We start from the raw sequence: 23,677 nt of genomic DNA, 5'->3' as shown, positions 1-23,677 counted from the left end.
CAGCGTGTATATTTTGATAGACTCCTTTCTTCCTTTGGTCAGGATCCTGAAATCTACCATCTTATGATCATTGCTTCCCAGGTTGTCACCGACCTCTACTTCCCCTACTACTTCCTCCTTCTTTGTGAGCAGCAGGTCAAGCTGTGCATGGCCTTTGGTTGGTTCCTTCTTGTACCAAGAAGTTATCCCCAACATTCTCCAAAAACTTCCTGGATTGTCTGTGTACTACTGTGATTAAAGTCCCCCATGAGAACCAGGGCCTGCAATCTGGAAGCTTCTCTTAGTTGTCTGAAGAAAGCCTCATCTACCTCATCCACCTGATACGAGGTTTATACTACAGTAAGAATCACAGAATACTAGGAGTGGAAGGGACCTCGAGAGGTCATCAAGTCCAGTCCCCTGCCCTCATGGCAGGACCAAATACTTTCTAGACCATCCCTGATAGACATTTATCTAACCTACTCTTAAATAGCTCCACAGATGGAGATTCCACAACCTCCTTGGGCAATTTATTCCAGTGTTTAACTACCCTGACAGTTCGGAACTTTTTCCTAATGTCCAACCTAAACCTCCCTTGCTGTAGTTTAAGCTCATTGCTTCTTGTTCTAGCCTCAGAGGCCAAGATGAACACATTTTCTCTCCCTCCTCCTTATGACACTATTTTAGGTACGCGAAAACTGTAATGTTCCCCCTCAATCTTCTCTTTTCTAAACTAAACAAACCCAGTTCTTTCAGCCTTCCTTCATAGGTTATGTTCTCTAGACCTTTAATCATTCTTATTGCTCTTCTCTGGACCCTCTCCAATTTCTCCACATCTTTCTTGAAATGCGGTGCCCAGAACTGGACACAATACCCCAGAACTGGAGGCCTCACTAGCAGAGAGTAGAGTGGAAGAATGACTTCTCGTGTCTTGCTCACAACACACCTGTTAATGCATCCCAGAATCATGTTTGCTTTTTTTGAAACGGCATCACACTGCTGACTCATATTCAGCTTGTGGTCCACTATAATCCCTAGATCCCTTTCTGCCGTACTCCTTCCTAGACAGTCGCTTCCCATTCTGTATGTGTGAAACTGATTGTTCCTTCCTAAGTGGAGCACTTTGCATTTGTCCTTATTAAACTTCATCCTGTTTACCTCAGACCATTTCTCCAATTTGTCCAGATCATTTTGAATTATGACTCTATCTTCCAGATTAGTCCCCTCCCAGCTTGGTATCATCTGCAAACTTAATAAGCGTAATTTCTATGCCAATATCTGAATCGTTGATGAAGATATTGAACAGAGCCGGTCCCAAAACAAACCCCTGCGGAACCCCACTTGTTATACCTTTCCAGCAGGATTGTGAACCATTCATAACTACTCTCTGAGTACGACTATCCAGCCAGTTATGCACCCACCTTATAGTAGCCCCATGTAAGTTGTATTTGCCTAGTTTATTGAGAAGAATATCATGCGAGACCGTATCAAATGCCTTACTAAAGTCTAGGTATACCACATCCACCACTTCTTCCATATCCACAAGACTCGTTATCCTATCCAAGAAAGCTATCAGATTGGTTTGACATGATTTGTTCTTTACAAATCCATGCTGGCTGTTCCCTATCATCTTGCCACCTTCCAAGTGTTTACAGATGATTTCTTAATTACTTGCTTCATTATCTTCCCTGGCACAGAAGTTAAACTAACTGGTCTGTAGTTTCCTGGGTTGTTCTTATTTCTTGCTTGGCTGCACTGCCTGGTGGCTGGTCCCTGGAGCCAGCCCCGGATGGCAGGGGTCACACTGCCTGGCCATCGGCTGCTTCCGGAGGCTGGGGCGCTTGCTGATCCCCTATCGTCACTTGGGTGTATGACTGTCCCTGCATTTCCATTTGATGACAAACCAAATGAATCAGACTCATTCCATGCATATTCCATTTTCCAGGCACTACCAAACCATTACCTTGCATTAAGTTATGATAAAAGGAAGTTGCATACCAAATTTTCTGGTCTGTGCTTTTGTCATTTAGGAGGAATTTTTGAGCAAACAGACTCACAGATAGACAGACGGACATGTTCTCTAAATATATATATATATATATTAAATAGACATTCTTGCCATATCAGAAAAAGTAGAATAACTTCTTGAAGTGCTATGGCTTGTATTGCACAGAAAGTCAAAAGGAATGATCATAGCCACGCTTGCTAGACCTGAAATCCATTTTCTCATTTTGTTCCCATGCCTGATCCTACTACACAACATCTTTGTAACAGCTACAGCAGTTGCTTAGGTGGAAAGGTACTATTAGGAAAGTCATAGATGGAGTCTAATTGTCTTTAATGTGCTGCAGGCTCTGGAGACAAAAAGGAAACCTAGCAATCTGACCAGTCAGCTCTTTACAGATCCACTAGTAAGTATACCACAAAACATTATGTGAGATCCACAGGTGTATAGCAACTGTCCTCAGACAGTGAGTATCACAGCACTGTGAGCATAAATTTGCAAGTTCTACAAGATAGGAGAGATGAAAGCAGCATAGAATGAAGAGATAGATGGCTAAGCTTTATTTAGGCCATCTTATAACTTGTGCAGTTAATCTCAGACTTATTTGACCTCAACTCCTTCAGTCCTGCCACTCCAAAAAACAGGAAAACAAACAAACAAACAAAAGTGAGAAATCCAAAGATTTCTCCTGTTACAGTACTATTAACCTACATTAATGACTATTTTAAGGACTTGTTTGCTGATGCAGCCAAACTCCTGGTGATTTAAAATGCAGCTTCTTAATATCTCAAGCATAAATACGGGTACGCCAGAGAAATATATGGAGTCATTTTATTGCATTTCTCTCCCTTATACAAGTTTTCTTCCCTGACTCCCTTAGGCATTCAAAACAGCCCATGAAAAAACACAAATAAAGATAAATACTGAAAGAAAGAAAGACAAAGACCAGACTCAAAGCATGCCCTCTGTTTGTGGTTTAATGTACTTATGTAGAAGATAATTGTCTATTTCATCTGGGGTCTGTTCCTTTTATGTTATATTTAAATTAATTACATATGGAAGTGTTTGTACTCGGAGATGAAATTGTGATTTTCCTAGAGCAAAGCTTAATGGAAAACTCAGACTTTATTACTGCAGACATGGGAACAAATTATTACAGCTTTTCTTCATTTATTACTCCCACCATCAGCAACAAAGAAAAGACATAACTCAGTGTCAATCAAACAAAAAACATGATTCCCCCTGGAGCAATATGAAAGCCAAAGTTTCAAAACCAGCCACTTAAGTTATGCATGTAAATATAAGTGTATGCAAAAATGTGTGACATGCATATGCAATTACCTGTTATACTTGCACAAGTGCACAATTACCACTTTGCTGTGCATGCAAGGGAAACTTCAACATGTGCCTTTTGAAAGTTGGGCTCTGAGGCCTTGCCTACTCTTAAAATCAGCCCCCCATTTCAATCACTGGGGTAGCTGTACCAATGCAAACCCATGTCTAGATAAGGAAATCTGGGATTTGCACAAGTGACCTTGCTCCAGTTTTAAACAAGGATAAAATTATTAATGAAAATCCCAGTTTCCCCAGCTACACTTGGGATTTACATTGGTACAGCTATACCAACTGCTGAAATGGGGGCTGATTCCAGGCGTAGACAAGGCTTAAGTGATTAGGTGATCAAATCTTATTATTTGCAGAATAAGCTGATCATTGTAGGATCCAGCCATTTCCTCCTCTACAGACAGGCATGCATAGCTAGGTAGGTCAATTATATTGGGGGAGAGTTACTTTGTGCTTTCTTTTAAAGAGAGAATAATGGACAGTGGTGAATGCAAAAATACTAAACTAGATGTACAATGGCCTGTCTGTTATTTTGCTCCCTGCTATCTGTTTTTATGATGTGTTAAATTGCCAAATACATTAATGAAGCCTCATCTATTAATTCAGAACTTAAGTAGGCATAGATCATGCAACTTCTACTTCCTCTGACTCAGAGGGAAAATAAAATATTTCCATAATATTTATTAAACTCCCACTTTTTGCAGGAAAAAAAGATTTATTGTTGAAAGTGCTGCTGCTCTTCCATCTGAAGCAGGGATAACTTTTGATTTGAGGGCAAGCATCGATCTCCTTGTGTCACAGGTCATCTGCATCCAGTTCTACAGTGGAACTCAATGTAGCCACTCTAACTTTTTCCTCCCACTTCCCATAGCCTCCTCTACCAATAAGCCATCATGCTCCAACTTCCCTATGCTGCCTAAAAGTTGCCATCGCTGCCAAAAAAAAAGGTGTATTCTTAACTCTGGTTCACTTTTGCTCGCTTAGATTAAAATAGCACTGACAACACAGCAAATTTCCGTTCAGCTCAAGTTGTTAGCTGAAGCTATAGAACACATGGAAGCCTGGGGCTGAATTCAAACTGGTGATCCACACTGAAAGTAAAATCACCGCCATGTCCTCACTGCTATTTTAACCCAAGGGAGTTAGCTAACCCAAGATAAGGGTAGCGTAGACATGCACGGATTCCAACCTCCTTTTCCACCTTTGACGCTCCCTGACCAAAGGTATACAAGTGACTACAAAAAAAAAAGATACACGCTCAGCCTGTAGTAACACAACAAGTGACAGTCAGGATTAACACTCAGGAGTTCCTTCTCTTAGTTCCATGCTCCGGCCGTATCACCTCTGAATATGCCTATGTATTGTGCAGAGAGTAAAACGCAATCAATAGTGCTCTTTAGTGCCTGGTCTGGGTCATAGTCCCTAGGTAGCCTGTCCCTTCTGAAACCCTTTTTCAGGCCCCTGAATGTCCCTCTTTCAAGCGATAGGCTCGTGCCTTCTCTTCTCTTGGGGATGGGATCCCATGATGCATCCACGCTTTAGGTTACTCCTTCCTGGATGCCACTTGTGTTATTTGGCAGCCCAAGGGCCTGGGCACCTGCAGTAGTTTTACTTGAGGAGCCTACAGACAATCACAACTTGCAGTGACATGGTCATGCTGAACCAATTTCTAAGTATGATTTGTTTTACCCCAGATATGTACACAGCACTTAGAAAAGTGTATTTAAAAGTCACACACACACACACACACACACACACACACACTCTTACCTATGCTTTGCATTTCCTTTGAGCTCCTATATAGAAATACTGTAGTGTCCTCCATACTCTCTGGGCACCAAGTTACAGTCTGCCTAGTGCACACCTTGGTTCTATCCATCTGTCTACATCAACCTCACAGCATACCAAACATATCCCTCCCATTCCTACCCACAGAGTAGCACTTTAAATATGTCAGTATCTTTTGTACTCTTTCGTCTCAGCCTTGGACAATCCCTGGAGCTTAGGCTGAGCAATCCTTCATAGCTAAAACCTGGTTATTGTGTTTAAAGAGATGCTCCTTTTCTGCATCATTGTTTTACCTTTCCTGCTTGATTTCTTTTAGCAACCTGGTTTTGATCTAGCTATGCATCAGGATACTATTGCAGAAGTACACACAATATTTATACAAAATACTACAAATGTTCCCAGTTCTCCACAGAAGAATGGAAAGCTTTTCACCTCCAGACAGCTGGATGCTCAATTCACTTTTGTATTTGATTTTCGGTTAATATTGAACTTTTTTTCAGAAATGCAGAGAGGATAAAAAATGCAGCTTTAATGACCTGGACCCAACTGAATGCTGCCATCACTACTTCACCTAAACCGTTGTTGAGACAGGGCATATTTCTTTAAAAAATAAAAATGAAAAAATACTTCATTCCTGGATTTAAATCCTGCTCTGATTAGATTGTGCAGGCATTTTTAAACTATTTAATTATATGTTCTTCTCACTTTTCTCTCTGGAATATGGCCATTTAACACAGCACCTACATAATAAAACTAGTGAGAATGAGCAACTGGGATAAAGAAGCACAGAGACAGCCTTTTGATTCCCCCTCCCCCCCAAGTGCAGGTATTTTCTTGTACTTCCTGCATGAAAGAGAGACACATTGAACAGTAGAGTTTCAGTACCAAATCTCCCTTCTTGTGGGCAACAGCTCAGAAAAAAACTACACTGAAAATGAATAATCTGAAACAGTTTCTCCACAACATTGGTGTCTTGTGCAGTGAACAATGCAAAGACAATGCCCGTAGTGGAATGCAAATGCTTAACTAAGCGAAAGACTTCCAGCAACTTCATCTTGTTAACAATATCTGTGGCAGAGCTCTATTGCAAAATTATTCCCTTCCCTGCAGTTAAATGGGAACTTTCCATAACCCAGCAGTGAGCCCAGAACAAGGCAATGTAGGATCCAGCCAAGAATTATTTAGCTGTACTTTTTTTTACATTTATGTCTATTTACACAAGCCAGTGAAATGAGTATTTTGGCCTCCCCCTCCATTCCCCCGAGGGGAAAAATCTCATTTTAGTGTGAGCACCTTTTCTTGAAAACAGAAATGAAGGCTTCCCATTTCATTACAGAAGGAGACACTAACAGCCAGCCAACCTGGCTACAAAAGTTCATATAGTATGTGGCTTTTCCCAGTCTGTCTTATGATAGCCTACAAGTCCTGAGTTATTTTGCTGCCAATATCAGAGTAATGCAGAACCAAAGCCTATTTAAAATAGCTGTTACTCCCAAACTTGCTGACAGATGCTACTGGAATATATTACAAAAATATAATCTTATACTAATGCCATTGTCAGTAACAAAAACTATATTTTTGTAGACATTCATATACCACTGCAGGATACAAAGAAATATGCAAAGAACTAAAAACACCATGAATGACATTGTGTACACATATAAGCAGTAAAATAGGATTTTGCATTGCAAACTGATTTTACAGTACGGGTCGAACCTCTCTAGTCTGGCACCCTCAGGACCTGACCGGTGCCAAACCAGAGAATTTGCTGACTCATGGGAGGTCAATACCATCTAGCAGCATTACCAACACTTCTACTTCTTACTGGGTCCTTAGAAGATATTTAGAGGTAAATTAGAGCTAAAACAGCACAGAACACTGAGAGCCAGGACTGGTGGCTGTAAACGAACGTTCTGAGACCCTGGAAAACTTGGACACGCTCAAGATAAGTAGATATCTGGCTAACTAAAATCATGCCGGACTACAGATATTGCCAGACCAGAGAGCGCTGGACTAGAAAGTTTCATTGCCTTTAAAATAGCAATAGAACTAGCTTGGAGTGGCTGCCTTAAAAAATGCCTTCTCCATATAAAATCAAGCTCATTCACATATCTGACAATAAAACAGGATCTAAACTAACCTCTGAAAGTTTCCAGTTACAATAAAATGTTCTTCTCTAATATAATATAATCAATATAAACTGTTCAAGATCTTTATTTGCAAATCAACACAGAATCATCTAGAAATGTGCACAATGCCCAGAAATGTTGTCATAAATACAACCCGACCACCACCAATTTGCTATTTCTCAGACACACCAAATCAGACAAACTGATTTCTAAGGGGGAAAAAGTCAGAAAATGAACCAAACATTTGCCTGATAGATCATAATGCCATAATCTTGAGCATCAAAGGGGTTTGAGAGTAGATGAACAAAAGGAAATTCACATCTTTTCTCCTTAAAGTCACGTGGGCTTTCCAATGACATTTATGGAATTTATGGTCAGAGACCAATGTTGGACTGGAGACAGACAGACAGACAGAAACAAACACACATTTTAAGGATGTTTCAAAAATACACCTAGATCTAAATTTTGCAAATTGTCTAAGCACAAATATCATGGTTCTGAAAATCTAGATTCAAATTTTGCAATTCAGACTCAGTATGTACCCATTAATATACCTATCACCTGAAATATATTGTTTATACAACTTCTAATGATTTCATAATTCATGGTGACAGAATAATTGAGTTATGAAAGGTCATCCAGAAGGAGTAGAAATAAATTATATATCCAATTTAAGTCCACCATATGCTCTGTTTATGATCATAAGTTTCAGGAATAATAATTTCGATAATGCTATATATGTTTTACTTGGGAATTTCTCACAGCAACATCTTGGCCCATCAGTGGAACACAAATCAGAAGACGACAGCAACAAGAGGACAACTTGTAATGGATTTTTTTTTTTGCTTCTGGCAATGGAATAAAGTCAAAGAAACTGGAATTAAGATGAGGGTTTGGGACAACACGTGAGATACCAGTTTGTGTTATGAGGCAACATATAAAATATGTTTGGTTTATAGCAGGTAGCAGCCAAGTACCCAAAGGGAAACAGCCTGTTTTTACAATTCATAACTGAAGACATGTCACTAACAACTGGTTTAACATGGAATGAACATAGCAATAAAAAGATATTACAGTCTTTATCATTTTCATGGTAATTTTTAAAAGATCTAGATTTTAAAAGCTCTTTTTTAAAAAAAAGCCCTGTTGAAATCAGTGAAGCTATGCCAGCTTATCCCAGTTGAAGGAATTTCTCCATACTGGTCTTGGATAAATAATATTAGTATAATAAAATAAAACAGAGTACTTAATGGCAATATCAATTTGCCACATCATTTTATAACATTATCCAGGATTTTCCAATAAGTGATTTAACCTTCCTCAAGTTGAGCATTAAATCACCAAAGCAGAGTCAATTTTTCAGGTCTTTAATGCTAATAAGTAAAAGCTTTGTTCTGTAACACATGTATATGCAAATTATTCAACTAGAATAAAAACAAAAAACTAAATTGCTTGCATGTGGCATCCTGTGCAATAAATTGATAATAGTAATTGGAAGAACCACATTTACAAAAGTGGCCTCTAAATTTGTACTGCACATTTTGTCAGCATAAATTGCAAAATGTATTTTGTGCATGCAAGACATATCTGTGGGCACAGTCTGGATAGTTAAATACTGCTTGTACACACACAAAATTTTGGGTGCATATAATTGTCCTCACAAACTTATGGGTGCATACATCAAAGGTTGGACTGAAAACATGCCCTTGAAAGCAGTTTGCATTGCAAAAAGTGATTTTTAATGGACATAAAATGGGAAAATTAATGACAGCTAATGTTAAATTGACACACATATAACATTGATTTGTGTATAGAAATTTCCCTTTCCATTCAATGAGATTTGCTTTTTAATGGGAACTGTAACAGTAACTGGACTTGGTGACTCATGTCTAGAGCAAATATTTCTATCAGCATGTTATGCATTCTTTATGTAAGCATAGATAAGAAGCATTGAAATTCTCTGGCTAATGCTTTGTACTTATTTTTTATTTATATATCTACATAAAAATGTAACAGTCTTTTCAAGAATTAATGCAGTAGATGTTAAAGCAGAACATAAAAGAGCAAATTACATATTGTCTGTTAAACAGAAATTTGGTATTACTGTGGTAAAGGTCAGCAACCGTCTCCCTACCCCCGCATGTTTTCAATAGATTTAGGGAGCTCTACTGTAAATCCTCAATCCCTATCCAAGGTAAAAAGAATATTCCTGATGCTATGGTAATTTTAGATACTGGAATTACTTTGGTTCAAATTTTCAAAAGAGCTCTTGGTCAAATTTTCAAGCACCAACAACTAGAAACAGATTTTCAAAATACTCCTATTTAGGCACCAGAATAAGAGGCAGATTGTTGAAAAAGGCTTAGGCACCCAAAATTAAGAGCTCTTTTGCCAAAAAAAATCTGACCTTGATTGTGGATACTGCACCCTTTTGAAAATTCTGGCTTGCTGACTATTACATTTCTCATTTCATAATGAAACAACAAGTGTTTAACTGGCAATAGTACATACGTATACACTGATGTAGAAGACACTGTTCAATATGGAATTTATTTAGGATTACCTACATACCAGTCTCTAATATGGAATTAATGCCTTTTAAAAACACTTCTGTAATGTAACAACTTCTCTTTCTCTGCAAATATCATGCTCTCAAAATTCTTTAGACCTTCAGGTTTTGCTTATTCTCTATCAAGAAGTCTTACCTCAATTGCATTTCTTTGCTTGTTTGGTGCATTATTAAAACTGCATCTTTTCAGAGGTAATTTCATTACAGACTTAAGTTACAAGCTGAAGAAATTATAATTATTGACTAATCAGGATTTTAAAAAGGCGTTGATTAGTACAAAATGAGAATGATAGGGTCCTACTAAGACAGAGGGGCTGATTTTAAAATTGTGCACACAATTGAGCATCCAATTTGCATGCACAATGACTGGATGTATATATAATCAGGTTGCTGTGCATCTAATTGGCTATTTAGGCAGATTATTTCTTATTTGCATGCTCACACATTGCATACACAATTGCCTGAAGGATTTTAGGATGTCATGCTTCTAGGGTAACATTTACTCCTGTACACAGGACCATCATAAGGCTTATGAACCACTTCAGCTTCATTTGGGCTTTCAAATAGGGCACAAGTGAGACTTAAGTGGAAGGTATGCATTGTGCCGGCCTTCTATATAGAACTTCATTCTTCTCAGATTGTATTATAGATAATAGGCATGTCCTACTGAATGAAGGGCATACTTCAACAGGAAAAAACAACAACAAATGGCCTGGTAGCACTTTATATACTAACAAAACATGTAGATGGTATCATGAGCTTTCATGGGCACAGCTGACCAGAGTTATGAGTTTAATATACCAACATCTTTATGGCTGACCTTGAACAATGTTTCCTCAGCTCTCGCCCCCATCATCCCTACTTCACTTACGCTACGTCGATGACATCATCATGTGGACCCACAGAAAAGAGACTCTTGAAGAATTCCACAAGGATTTCAACAACTTCCACCCCACCATCAACCTCAGCCTGGACCAGTCCACACCAGAATCCACTTCCTGGACACTACAGTACAGTTAAATAATGGACACATTTCCACCAACCTATATCAGAAACCCACCAACTGCTACACTTACCTTCATGCCTCCAGCTTTCCATCCCAGACACATTTCTCAGTCTATTGTATAGAGCCAAGCCCTAAAATTCAACCAGATTTGCTCCGACCCCACAGACCAAGACAATCAAGAACAGGATCTTTACAGAGCATTCCTAAAACTGAGATACCCACCTGGAGAAGTGAAAAAACAAATTGACTGAGCCAAAAAAGTACCCAGACATGAACTACTTCAAGACAGACCCAAAAGAGAAAATAACAGAACTCCTTTTGTTATTATCTATAGTCCACAACTCAGACCCTTCCAACGCATTATACACAATCTACAACCCATCTTGGAAAATGATCCCTCACTCTCAGAGGCCTTGGGAGAAAAGCCTATTCTTGCTTACAGACAACCGCCCAACCTGAAACAAATTCTTTCCGGTAACCATACCACACAACCACATCATAAGACTCCAGGAACCCAGCCCTGCAACCAAAAACGATGCCAACTCTGCCCACACAGCTATACTGGCAAATTCATCACTGGAGCCAACAACGTAAGCCACCAAATCAAAAGGTCATTTGATTGCACAACCAGTAATTTGATCTATGTCATCAAATGCCAGCAGTGCCCCACTGCTAAATATGTAGGACAAACTGGACAGTCTCTGTGGGAAAGAATCAATGGACCCAAATCAGATATACATAAAGGAAACATACAGAAACCAATTGGGAGCACTTCAATCTTCTACATCACACTTTAAAAGATCGCCAAGTAGCTGTCTTGTCACAAACCAGTTCTACAAGCCAGATCCACAGGGAAGCATTGGAATTAGAGTTCATCCACAAATTTAATTCACATGCTAATGGACTTAATTGTGATATAAGTTGGTTGGGACACTATCAATTTAACAACCATTGAAGGTGCAAACAGCTCTTTGTGTAATATCCTTCCTGACCTGGGAGTCTGTCTATTGACTTTGATTCTTATCTGCTTTGGTTTAACTACCCAATCTTCAGATACTTACTGATTCCCTCCGCTCTCTGTCTCCCACCCCCCTCTCTTTTTCCCTTCCTCCTCTCCTATTTATTTTGGGTATACACATCCTAAACTCATAACTCCAGTCATCTGAAGAAGTGGGCTGTGCCCATGAAAGCTCATGATACCATCTACATGTTTTGTTAGTCTATAAAGTGCTACCAGGCCATTTGTTGTTTTTTTTCCTGTAACAGACTAACTCGGCTACCCCCTGAAGCTACTTCAACAGGATTATTGTTTGGATTCAGTCTGTAGGCTGCCTACATGAACCTTAAAGAAAATTTCTTGGACCCTAAAAATACTACTGGAGACTCATATGAATAATCTCAAGTGGGGATTTCCAGCCCTTCTCTGCTTCTTCAAGCCAGGTAAAAATATCAGTAAGCCCCGGTTGACCTGCACTATTATGGAATTTCTGTGTCCACTCAAAACCTGAAAGAGCTGCAGTACTAAATACAGGCATCAATGAGCACTGGAGTAGGTTACATAGGGAGTGTATAGAATCCCATCATTGGCTTTCAGAAACAGGTTGGACAAACACTTGCTAGAGAGAACTGGTCACCAAAGAGTCAAGTTATGCAATGCAAGCCCTCATCTACTATATATCTGAGAGCATTTATCTGTCTTCCTGCTTGCTCAAGAATGCCTCCTAAACAATAAGAGCTAGGACCACCAAATTTGGCATGCAGCTTCCTCTTATCATAACTTAAAACAAGGTAAGGGTTTGATTGTTCCAGGAAAATTGGATGCACCTGGAATGGAACTGATTCTCAGAAAACCACACAGAAGAGAAACAATCATCAAGTACATGAAAGGAATTGGTTGCCGTGACTGCCCCAGTGTGGAACCCCCAGCCCCCAGGTGCCCAATTCATACAGGAACATTGGTGGCTGTTCCCCTTCATCAGGGAACAAGGGGAAAGTGCACAATTTGCTGCATTCCTCACTCTAGCTTGCGAGTACGGGGTGCAGAACCACCTAGATCTGTCCCACCTGAGGGACATGCACTCTTCCCCGGCTGTGTCTGCTGTAGCTACAGCAGCTATGGAGAGGAGCTTCTCGCTTGGCCCCAAGCTACTACAGTGACAGAGGGCTGGGATAGTCCTCTCTCCCTTGGGGCAGCCTGCATAATGAATCCCTTATCCCACCCCAGAGCAATGATTTAAATGGAAGCATCTACATTTTCATTTTATTTTCCAAAAAACAAAAAGTTAGAGTTAACGAGCAATGCCGGGTACATCTAGTACGGAATAAAAACAGATAGGCATGCCTTTATGGCCCGTGTTCAACTATTGCTTGGTATAGTTTAATTCTTTCTGTTAGGTCAACTAGAATGCTCCAGGTAGGTGTTAAAACTGCTAGCTTCTTCATCTATCCTTAAACACTCTGGGTTGAAAAGCCATTTAGAAGTGGTCAGTTAACTCTGAAGTGGTCACATAGACTGGCACGAATGAGCAGCCATCAGTACAAATTTTTCTGGACAATATTTATGAACTGGTGTTAACTACAGAGATCAAGGTTGAGATTCTACAGCTGAGAGGGGCAAAAGACAAGCACTTTTAAAATACTCGTTGCCTCAAAATGTGATTCTTTTCTTTTGGAGTACAAGAACCCCTCAAAATCCTTTTGAAGACAGTTGGGATCTTGCATATTTTGAAAAATAACAGCAAGTAACTATAATTAAGCCTTCCATCAGCTTGTGAGTTTTGGAAGCTTAGGGATCTTTTTTCTTGTTTAAATATTTTTTTTATTTTCCAAACCGACACATAAGATAATATCATAAATACACATTATAGACGTTACACAGTAAACAAAGTATGAGAGCGTGCGTGCCAAGTGGGATTTTTCCACAGCTTTGTTTATCAGGTTTCATGCTGTCATGCTGGATAAACAAATTAATTTGAGAACAGAGTAAAAAAGTCAATGCATTAGAGATACCTTAAAATTGGCTGAATATTTTAGCCCAGAAATTCACCTTCAGATTCTTCTTCAGTAAAATTGCAATAATTTAAATGAAACCACAACAAATTATATTTGTGGCATTTGCTAGGCAATGATTAACTCAAGGCATCACAAAGAGTACTGTCCTTAATCATCTATTGACCCTAGAAGGTCCTTATGTGGAATATAGAAAAAAAGTTTGCACATGTGCACATGCACAGGAAGTTTGTTTTACCAGATCACTAAGATAATAGCAGCTACATTTCCTTGTCCCCAAACACCGCTGCCACTGCTGAGTCATGCTTACATGTATAGACTTGAGCGATTAGCTGTTTAAAACAAGACAGAAAAATCACATAAAAAACATTGGGTCTATCGGATAGTTAGCTAATTCCCATACCAGAATCTTGAAGAAAGTGAAGGATGTGTGTGTCCTTAGAAATATTTAGAGATGCTTACCTCAACCATGACAGTCCCAGTAGTTCTAAATCTTGGTCTTTCTTCCCCAAATTGCCTACCATCCAGCCATTTGTGTTTGAGGTGAGGAAAAGCAGCTGCTGCCTCTGACACATTCTAATTCTGGGTGAGGACAACTGCTGCATCTTTTACAGAGATAGGACCAGCTTCTGCCCTGGCATCCAGCCAATTGTGCTAGAGAAAGAAACTTTGATTTTAAATTTTGTCAGTAAATGCTCTCTCTGGCACATTTTGACTCCAGATGATTAGATTACAGAGTAAGACCTAGCTCCAGCTTTAACTGCCATGCTATTTATTTAAACAGACTGAACCTGGAGATGGGAGGTTGGAAAAGATCTGCATAAAAGTCTTATGTCCCTGGAAAAGATGTCTTCCCACTCCCTCCTTTTTTTCATAGTATTAAAGAGCCCAAAAGCCAGGTTTTCAAAAAGCTATAAGGGTACAGGTGGATTTCTGAATGAAGGTCTCTAAGCATACCAGAAAGTTCTGGGACTGAACAGACCAAAAGGCCTGAACATAAGCAGAGTTATTAAAAAAAACCCCACATATACTGGATACAGGTTTGAGTAATGAAGGACTAGGGACCCAGATCTTCTCCTTGACATTTCTCCTTGCCAGAGGAATGCCAACAATTGATGAGCTATGGTAGAAGGGTAGGTAAGTCTTGCAGTAAGTTGCTTTCTGAAATGGTGTTAAATTAAGTCCCAACCTTGGTTTTGTTGAGGTAAATCTTGGGTAAACGGAATCCAATTTTTGGCTGAAAAGGAATCTTTGGCTCAAATTTTCTCTTTATGTTTTGTCCCTTGTTCAAAAAAATATAGGAAACAAAAAAGGGCTTTAAAATGGACAAGTCTAATAACAGCACTGGAGTGATCCCATTCTCTCTCAGGCAGAAAGGAAGCTAAGAGAAAGAATCTGTATCCAGATTATCTGGTGCCATCAGTAAAGCCAAAATTTTCAATATGTCCAGGGGCTACTGCTGCCCCCCTTATCTGATCCCTGAAAGAGAAATCTAGTCATTCCAAATGGTGGATATGACAGAGAAGATAAGAAAATAAAATAATGGAAAAAGAGAGAGTGAAAACAAGAACAAAATAGTCTAGGTGTTTATTTTACTACATATATGGCAGAGAAAGAGTTTTTCATTGGGTTGGAGGAGAATTATAGTCCAGGTATGATGGAACTATTAGTATTTCTTTCACTTCAATTTGGACCCTTACATGCAAATTTCTCATGAGGGAGGGTCCTTTGGGTCACCAAATATCCTCAGGCATCTCTCCATACCCAACCATAGGCCTTCAGTATATCCAGTTCTTCCATCTAAAGTTACCAACAACCCTCCTAACTAGAAGGCATATGGAAGGGTCATGAAAACCAAAAGCCACAGAGGATCCGTGTTAGTAGTCAAGAGAAAGGAGGTCATATGAGGGGAATTCCTTTTTCCAAGTCAATATGGACATTAAAAAAAAAAAAAAAAAGCACCTAGGATTGGTTTAGTGTAGGGGTATAGGTTTGTGCTCAAGGTTTTTTCCTTCCAAAAATTATTCATCTATTCCTGCTATGGATAAATACATATCTTGTTCTGTGTTGCCATTCGCTTTGATTTTTGCATCATTATATATGGCGCTCTGTGTCTCACACAGTACAGTAAATTTTCTTCTACTTTTTATCCTTCTCTTTAATTAGTTATCTAATAACTGATTAACATCCCTTGGGATATAGCTCGTCTTCTAATAAAGTGTTTCTGCATTACTGTATTCCTTCTACTTTTCCATACACACGTTTGCTACTTTTCAATTTATCAGATTTCATGCAGTAAAGCTAAGATGTGATTTAACTAATAACTATTCTGGAAAAATGGTACGGGTTATTTGTGATCTTCGCTATGACATTTGAGGAGGACTGTGATGAGAATTTTGGGTTACTATGGTGGTTGCTTAATCTACAATTGTTTATATTCATTGCCATTTTTGGTAGAGCAATTGATTATTTGTATCCTGCGTTGGTCTTTATATTCATTTAATTTTGGCAATTACTGCTTTGAGAGGAAAGTCTTAAATGTCAATTCTATCTGTTTCCTATGCAGCCTTCTTTTCTCCATACTTTAAATGGACATTGCTTACTTTACCCTATAAAAACAGTAATTAGTGAGTTGTCCAGCCCATCACAATACAGAGCAATGGAATAAACAAAGTAGTAGTACCATCAAAAATTTTGGCAAAGTATATTACGCTATAAATTACATAAAAATATCCAAATCTTCTCTCAGATGCATGAACATTACATCAAACACACAAAGCAGGTCAAAGTAAAGATACGATTGTGACATTTTAAAGATCAGTGGTAAATTTTACTATACATTAAGAGGATTTTTTTTGGCTTCTTTCTCCCTTTTTATCAGAACGTTCTCTTTCTCTATGACACATATATATCCCCTTACACTCTATGCTGCCTCAGCATGCTGATCTGAACAGCATAAAAAGTTACAGAATTTTAAGACTCCCCAAATTATGTTGTTCAGTTGCTCCAGCTGGAAACTAGAATGGATTGTCTCTTCACAGCAGCAACTTGGTCCCAGGTGAGACCAAGAGCCTCTCCATGACCACTACAGCAGTCACAGTTAGGGGAAGGGTGCATGTCCCCCAGCTGGCACAAATCCATGTTCATCTGCCCCCTGAGCTCCCAAGTCAGCATGAGGAATGCAGAAAACTCTGCCCTTTCCCCTCATTCCCTAATAAAGGAGAACAGCCAATAATGTTCTTAAACAAAGCTGCACCTTTCCTAAAGGGTACCTCGGAGGATGGGAAACTTGGGGTAGGGCAGTACTGGACAGGGGAGGAGGCACCCCTATCCAATCTCTTTCACCTGCCTGGTGAGTCTCTTTTCTGCATGGTTTTATGAGAAGCAATCCCATTCCTGGCACCTTCCATTTTCCTGGCACAACCAAGCTCTTTCCTTTCTTTAAGTTATTCTAAGAAGATTTGGTGGTCCTAGCTCTGACTGTTTAGGAGGAGTTCTTGAACAGAGACACACTCACTCACTTGCTCACTCACTCACAAACTCTCTCAAATACATAGTAGATCACACAGGCACTGCAAAATGTCCATTTTATTATTCACTCAATAGTCCATAACAGCTCCTACTAAGACATTTCAGTTTATCGGGTCAAGGCTTAAATTGAGTGTGTTTAGCTTATGGATCATTGACCCATTAGAGTGTAATAGTTTTAACCTGTCAGATCAAAGCCTGCATACTAAAACTCTATATTACATGGGCATGGGGGGAGGAGGGGAGAAGCTTTATCTGTGAACAGCAACACAGTTTTGAGGTGAAGGTGAAAGTGAAATTACAGCTAAACTGGGCTCTTAACTTTTGAGGAACAACAAGCATTTAAGTTATTTTATCTAACAGACAAATCAATTACAAAACTTCAATTAAAACAATTATCTGCTTTAGAGGAGAAAATAATGCATTTTTTAAATTAATATTTTCTTGTCTTCAAGGGCTATAAAAAAAATCTTCAAAAATGTGTCCTGTATCCAATTAACTCTCCTTCAAGCTGATAAGCCATGTTTCAACCCAGAATTTATTTTTATGAATCCATTAGGGAAGGTTATAGGTTATACACTATGGCTTAGGATTTTTTTTTTTTTTTTAAAGCAGACCACTTGACCGTTGTGGCATTCCTGCTATAATTATGCTACAGACGAGGATTTATTTGTACGAGAGGAAGCTAGGGAAATTTACACATCTAAACTACTATGTACAACATAAATCTTGCTTGACTAAATCCATGTGTCTGTAGTGTTGTTGCAGCTGTGTTGGTCCTAGGATATTAGAGACACAAGGTGGATGAGGTCCAATAAAACATATTACTTCACCCATTTTAAATCTCTAAATTCATGCAAGCACGCTTATTTATTTCATTAGCTACTGAGATGACCAAAGCAAACAAGATTTGGCTTTATAAATTACATTGTGCTAAATGTTCAAGACAGATCAGCTACTAAGGAATGCATTCTCCTTTCTAGTCTAGATTTTTGTGTGTTTTACAGTATACCATTTACTCATTATGGCCCTGATCCTGCAAGATCTAGACATAAAAGTGTTCAACCGCACAAGCCCTTTGCATGCTTAAAATAAGATACTATAACTTAGCCAGCTATGAGACCTTCACATAGCATTCTCCCTCCTCCCTCTGGAATTTCACAAAATAAATCCCTTGGAATGATAAAGAGGTTTAAATGCAACTTGTGATGCTTGCTGTTCTCCAGTAAGTTGACTAAACTGTTTGAGTGAGAGAGCACATTTCACAGAGTATCTTTTTTTCTTCCATGCTCCAAACACCGGGCTTGTCATCAGTCACATTTTACAAAAAACATTCCAAAATGAATGGCCTAGAAAACATACACATGCACATGCAAATATGTATATGTGCTCTAAGTACAGTATGTGTATATAAAAATAAGAACAAATATTCTGCAGATTTGAAAGCCTGTCCCTGTATGTCTTTCCGATTTCCTTATAAGCACAAGATCTGCTCATTCTCTAATGCCACTGCATATTTAACGCAGAATTCTTAAAGTAGGTCCATAAATCATCCAGCAAACACCCCAACTCTATTCATAGTTATACATATGTTACTGGAGATACAGATAAATATAGAGACATAGGAATACACACAGACTGTGAAAATATGCCTGTAGACAGAAACATATTGTGCATATGCAAATAACTAAGCGTCTGGCACTGAAGATTTGCCCTTTAAGCATTCGCTTAACTGTATCTCTTCTCTACCCCTGCTTCTTCCCATCTTTCCATCTGTTTATTCCCCCCCTAAGATTCACTTAAGAATCCAATATCACCTCAAAAAATTTGAGAAATATGACACAAATACATCTGCCAGGTGTAACGTACAATATCATTGGGCGGGGGGAGAAATAAAGGAGGCTGCATTCAAATTCTCTCACAAAGGTTACAGACGAAATGGATGAAACCCATTTCCTGAACTATGTTCATTCTTGGTTAGATTTCAGGTCTGGTTGCTATACTTTAAAGAAATTGTATAATCCAGGTCTTGTCATCAGCTTTCTTAATTTATTTCCCTGAAATGACAGGCCTGGAAAAGGCAGGCTAGCCTCTCAGATGTCTGGATTACACTGTAGCTATGGAAACAGGTGTTAAAGTGCTATGAATTTCAAGTTACACTGATACTCTGCACATCACGTTCTGTACTGATGACATGTTATTTTACATGCTGACCAATGCAACAGCATCAATCTTACTGATTTATAGGAGACTATCATTTAGGAGATGTTCCATGATGAACTTACAGAGCTTTTTGTGGATTCTACACGGTGTGCACACATGAATGCACGAACACACACACAGTATATGGTGTCACACTAGTGAAAGTTTTCACTTTAAAGACAAGCCTTGTAAATCCTCCTCAGATCTGTTTTGGGTTGATAAGTGTTCAATTCCTTTTTCTTTGGAAAAAAATAATATTTTTAGTGCATTCTATGCTGGATACTGAGTGGAACCATGGAAGTGTTTACTCAGATTGTATCAGATTAAAAACTGAACAAACTGAATCAAGATCTCAAGATTTAACTCTTCCTCTCTGGGCTAATGTACATAGTGCCCAATGCTGCCAAAAGTAGAGAGCCACCTTCAAGATGCTAAGCGACTTCCCCTTCTACTGACTTCAACAGCAGAAGAAAATAGTGTTGATCAGTTGAACAAAGGACAATTTATCACAATCTTTCCCCACCCCCAGAGATGATAGCTGAAAAGCCTATTCCAAGGATAGAGTCCTCTACTGTAGTGACATTGGTGGTGATTTCCCAATGTACATGAACCACTGTATTTTGGACAATGGGTGGAGAAGCAGCAACTAATATTTTCTGTGCCTTTTGTGTGTGGAAAACACAGCCAAGTTCAAGGTTTCAAAGCAACGATCGCAGGGTCTCCCACTCCGTCTTCTCTTCTTCTGTCTCTCTTCTTCCATCAATACCTTCTTTCATTCATTCCCTCCCTCAAATTCATGGGACTTTTGATTAGAAACAGGCAGGGATTTCCCTGAAGTAGCTCTATGCCTTGTTTCTGAAGAGTAGTGAGAGTCCCTTCTGCCTCCTTTGGGTAGTTGGCCTGAGAATTCTCAGGGTCAGTCCATCTTGTCCTGAACTTGCCTACTTGTCCATTGGGCCTTTTTTTCCTCCACTGTCATCTCCAGCATCCACTTAATAGGTCAGCATGAACAGGCCCAAAATCGGATTGAGCACTAGGGATTTTGGCATTGGAAGGCGAGTCCTCATGTCACAGTGCTTTGCAGATGAAGGATTTCAGTTTTCATTGAGAGAAGATGGCACTCTTTAATAACACTTTTTTTTCTTTTATTGAAACAAAAGAGAAGGATTGACCATTTTCAAGGATTTAATAACCTTGGAGCTTCTACAAAAAAAGACTTGCAGGGGTCTATTGGCCCAATAGAAATAAAGCAGTACATTTACACAAGCCATGTTAACTGGATTCAGTGGTGATGCAAGAGGCCAAGTGAGAAGGAGAACTGGAAAACAAAGCCACCTATCCAAAGAAGTCACAGACTGTAGCAGTACAAGTTACCCATCACTGACACTTCAGAGCATCCACTTTTCTAGCAGATCAATCCTCATTTGTATTCGGTCACCTCTATAACCACAGGTGGTGGCAGTGAGTTTTTGTGAGGTGAATGCTTTATCACAAAAAGGACAAGATTAAGAGCAAGTAATTTCACAGGATAGCTATTAGATGGGAGTGATTTTCTGTCATTGGTAACCTTTGACAGACTTCAGCTCATAGGTTAGAGGCTTCATATCTCATTAGCAATCGCGCAAATCATCTAATCCCACTCTAAACCATTTTATTTTAAAAGAAACAGATATAATTTCTTTCATGATTTAGGAAAATGTGTACCAAAATAAAGAGCAGGTGCTTCATTGTATTTGAAGTGTGAAAAAGAAAATCAACAGAAACAGACCCTGATCTACCCATCCCAGGCATGAAGCACCATGAAAGCAAATTAAAAAAAAATATGTTGCAGCATATCAGGTGTACTCAGGTTTGCATTGATTAAAGGGGAGAAAAAACTGTTATAGGAAGCATTTTCTCTTTTAAACCACCACTTGCTAAAAAATAATGTAATTCCCCACTATCCTGGCAAGTCATTTCAGTGTGCCAGAGACAGTACACGGGGTTTTATTATTGGATTAACTAAAAATGAGATAGTGAAACAAGTTTTCAAATAAAAAAGTCACAGCCTTATCTGGGGACATCTGTGAATTCCCTAGGCTAATGATACTGTTTCTTTTAGCTATTCAAATAAAAAGTATTACCCACATGACACAGCAGGGCCTGACTTGACTGATCACAGCAGGGCCATGCATTTAAAGACTAGGCTACGTTTTGAAAAAAATTCTCTCTTCTTCCAAGGCTTTAAAAGCTGATATTTCAAAGATTTTTATGTGCAGACAGAAAACCTCATATACACTGCCTCTATGGCAACTGAAAGTCTTAAAATCATTCATTTGTTCCAGAGGTAATCCATCTGAATGGCATTTTTTGCATTAGTATATCGAATCAGGCTCTTCCCTGAGGAAAACCTGATTCTGTTAGGTCCAGTCAAAATATCCACACCACATGACACATGGTTTGCTCCAATAATTCCCCATTACTCTAGCCTGCTTTGGTTTCAGGCTCAGGTCCCACAGGCTAAAGAATGGATCATTAAATCTACTGTGCAATCAATCCCCCGGAGTTTGCCCATTCTTTGATGCATCACTGATTTAAGCGAGCATTCAGCTTAATGGCAAAGGCAGAAATGATGAGCTCAGGAGGAGATGATGCAAACAAAATAATCTGCTCTTTTAAAATCCTCTCTGTGGCTATTTGGCAAGGAGATGAGAAAGGGGGGGAAACGGGTAGAATTATTTTGAAGGTTGAATCAAACAGGTTTGACTTTCTTTTTTAAATAAGAGGTTACTTGAGCTTCCCAAAAACCTCACACCCATCCGCTTTAGGAAACCAAAGATGTCCATCTGGGTTGTCACACATCTAACACACACCCGGAGTGTTAAGTGTCACTGGCTCCTACACAGAAAATGTCATCATTCCCACCTCCTGGTTGGCATCTTTAAATAGCTCACTTTATTTATGGTGTACGTAGTGTTAATGTCCTTCGGTTGCTCTATTTTCAAGGATGGAAAAGCAGTTGCTAAGCATTTCTAAATGACAGCCCTAGGGTTCATTAAAAATATGGCAAACATTTGCTAAGCTCATTAAGTGCAATTTGTGTGTGTGTGTGTGTGTGTGTGCGCGCGCGCGCACGTATCAGATTCCTCCTCTGCATATTATGCGTGACCAAACATCTATTAACCCTAATCCCATTGATGAGTCTGATACATTCAAACCAGCAATTAGACAAAACAAAAGGGATATTTATTGAGAAACTCATAAATGGGCTTTCATATTGGTCTAAGCTACTGCAAAACGACAGTTTAATTCCCTTCTGTTAATCTCTACCTACTAGAGTACTCCCTTTGTTTGATTATAGGTTGTCAGATTTAGGGATTCTGATTGAATCAAAATCTGAAGTAAACTAGAAATACACAATAATTACCCTGGTTAGGCACTGTTGCCTACAGTAGAAGCAAAATAAATAAAACACAAGTGAAAAAAAAACTGAAAAGGAGAAGTTTCAGGAATCTGCTACTTACAAAATACAAAACTACAGCATTGCTTCAACTTTTCTAGTTTAGTCTGATGCAATTCTTTCGCTACCATTATCTGCTAAATAAGAATCTTTTGGAACCTTACATTTCTCCATAAACACAGAAGCAGTCTCTTACCTGTCTTGGGCAGAATTATTTCTTTAAACCAGAGTTATCCCACACAAACACTGGCACCTTGTTTACACTTTTCCGTTGCTCTGAACCACAAACATCATTACAAGCCCTGCAAAATATTTGCAATGATGAAATCAAGTAAGTTTCATGTTCATAACAAGCTTCATATCCAGACCTTCTGTCCTCATGATGATCAAAACATTGCTCAAACCCTATCAGCAATCTTCAGCCCCATTTTGGGTGCCATGACTGACTTTCTTGACAAAACAAAACTCTAACCAGGCTTCCTTGAAAGTCATAGAAGGGTCATGGTTCATCATTAATTGGTGGGAAAATGGGGGGGGGGGGGGATATTCTTTTTTTAATTTAATTTCAAGAGAAATTCTCCAGTCAGTTCTAATTCTTATGCAAAGCCAAATAAAGCACATTTTTATTAGATTTTTGCTTAAATATTTGGGGGTTATTTGAAATTGAATTTCAAGGTGA

General features: G+C 38.9%; 1 long non-coding RNA gene across 2 annotated transcripts in view; it reads right to left on the bottom strand.

Moving 5' to 3' along the window:
* The window catches only part of LOC142829847 (uncharacterized), a 173,636-nt gene that overhangs the window by 118,573 nt on the left and 31,386 nt on the right, over positions 1-23,677 (bottom strand). Inside the window, exons 2-3 of one of the 2 annotated variants that reach the window (XR_012904704.1) lie at positions 23,195-23,300; positions 14,292-14,483 (exon numbers count right to left, since the gene is read on the bottom strand). This is a non-coding gene — a long non-coding RNA (uncharacterized LOC142829847). Of the gene's footprint in view, positions 1-14,291; positions 14,484-23,194; positions 23,301-23,677 lie in introns of those variants that run through there. The other variant, XR_012904703.1, reaches the window with a different exon arrangement.

Source organism: Pelodiscus sinensis, chromosome 6 (genome assembly GCF_049634645.1).
Source record: "Pelodiscus sinensis isolate JC-2024 chromosome 6, ASM4963464v1, whole genome shotgun sequence".
Taxonomy (NCBI): Eukaryota; Metazoa; Chordata; order Testudines; family Trionychidae; genus Pelodiscus; species Pelodiscus sinensis.
The sequence above is the reverse complement of the archived record's forward strand: the minus strand, read 5'-3'. Positions and strand labels throughout refer to the sequence as shown.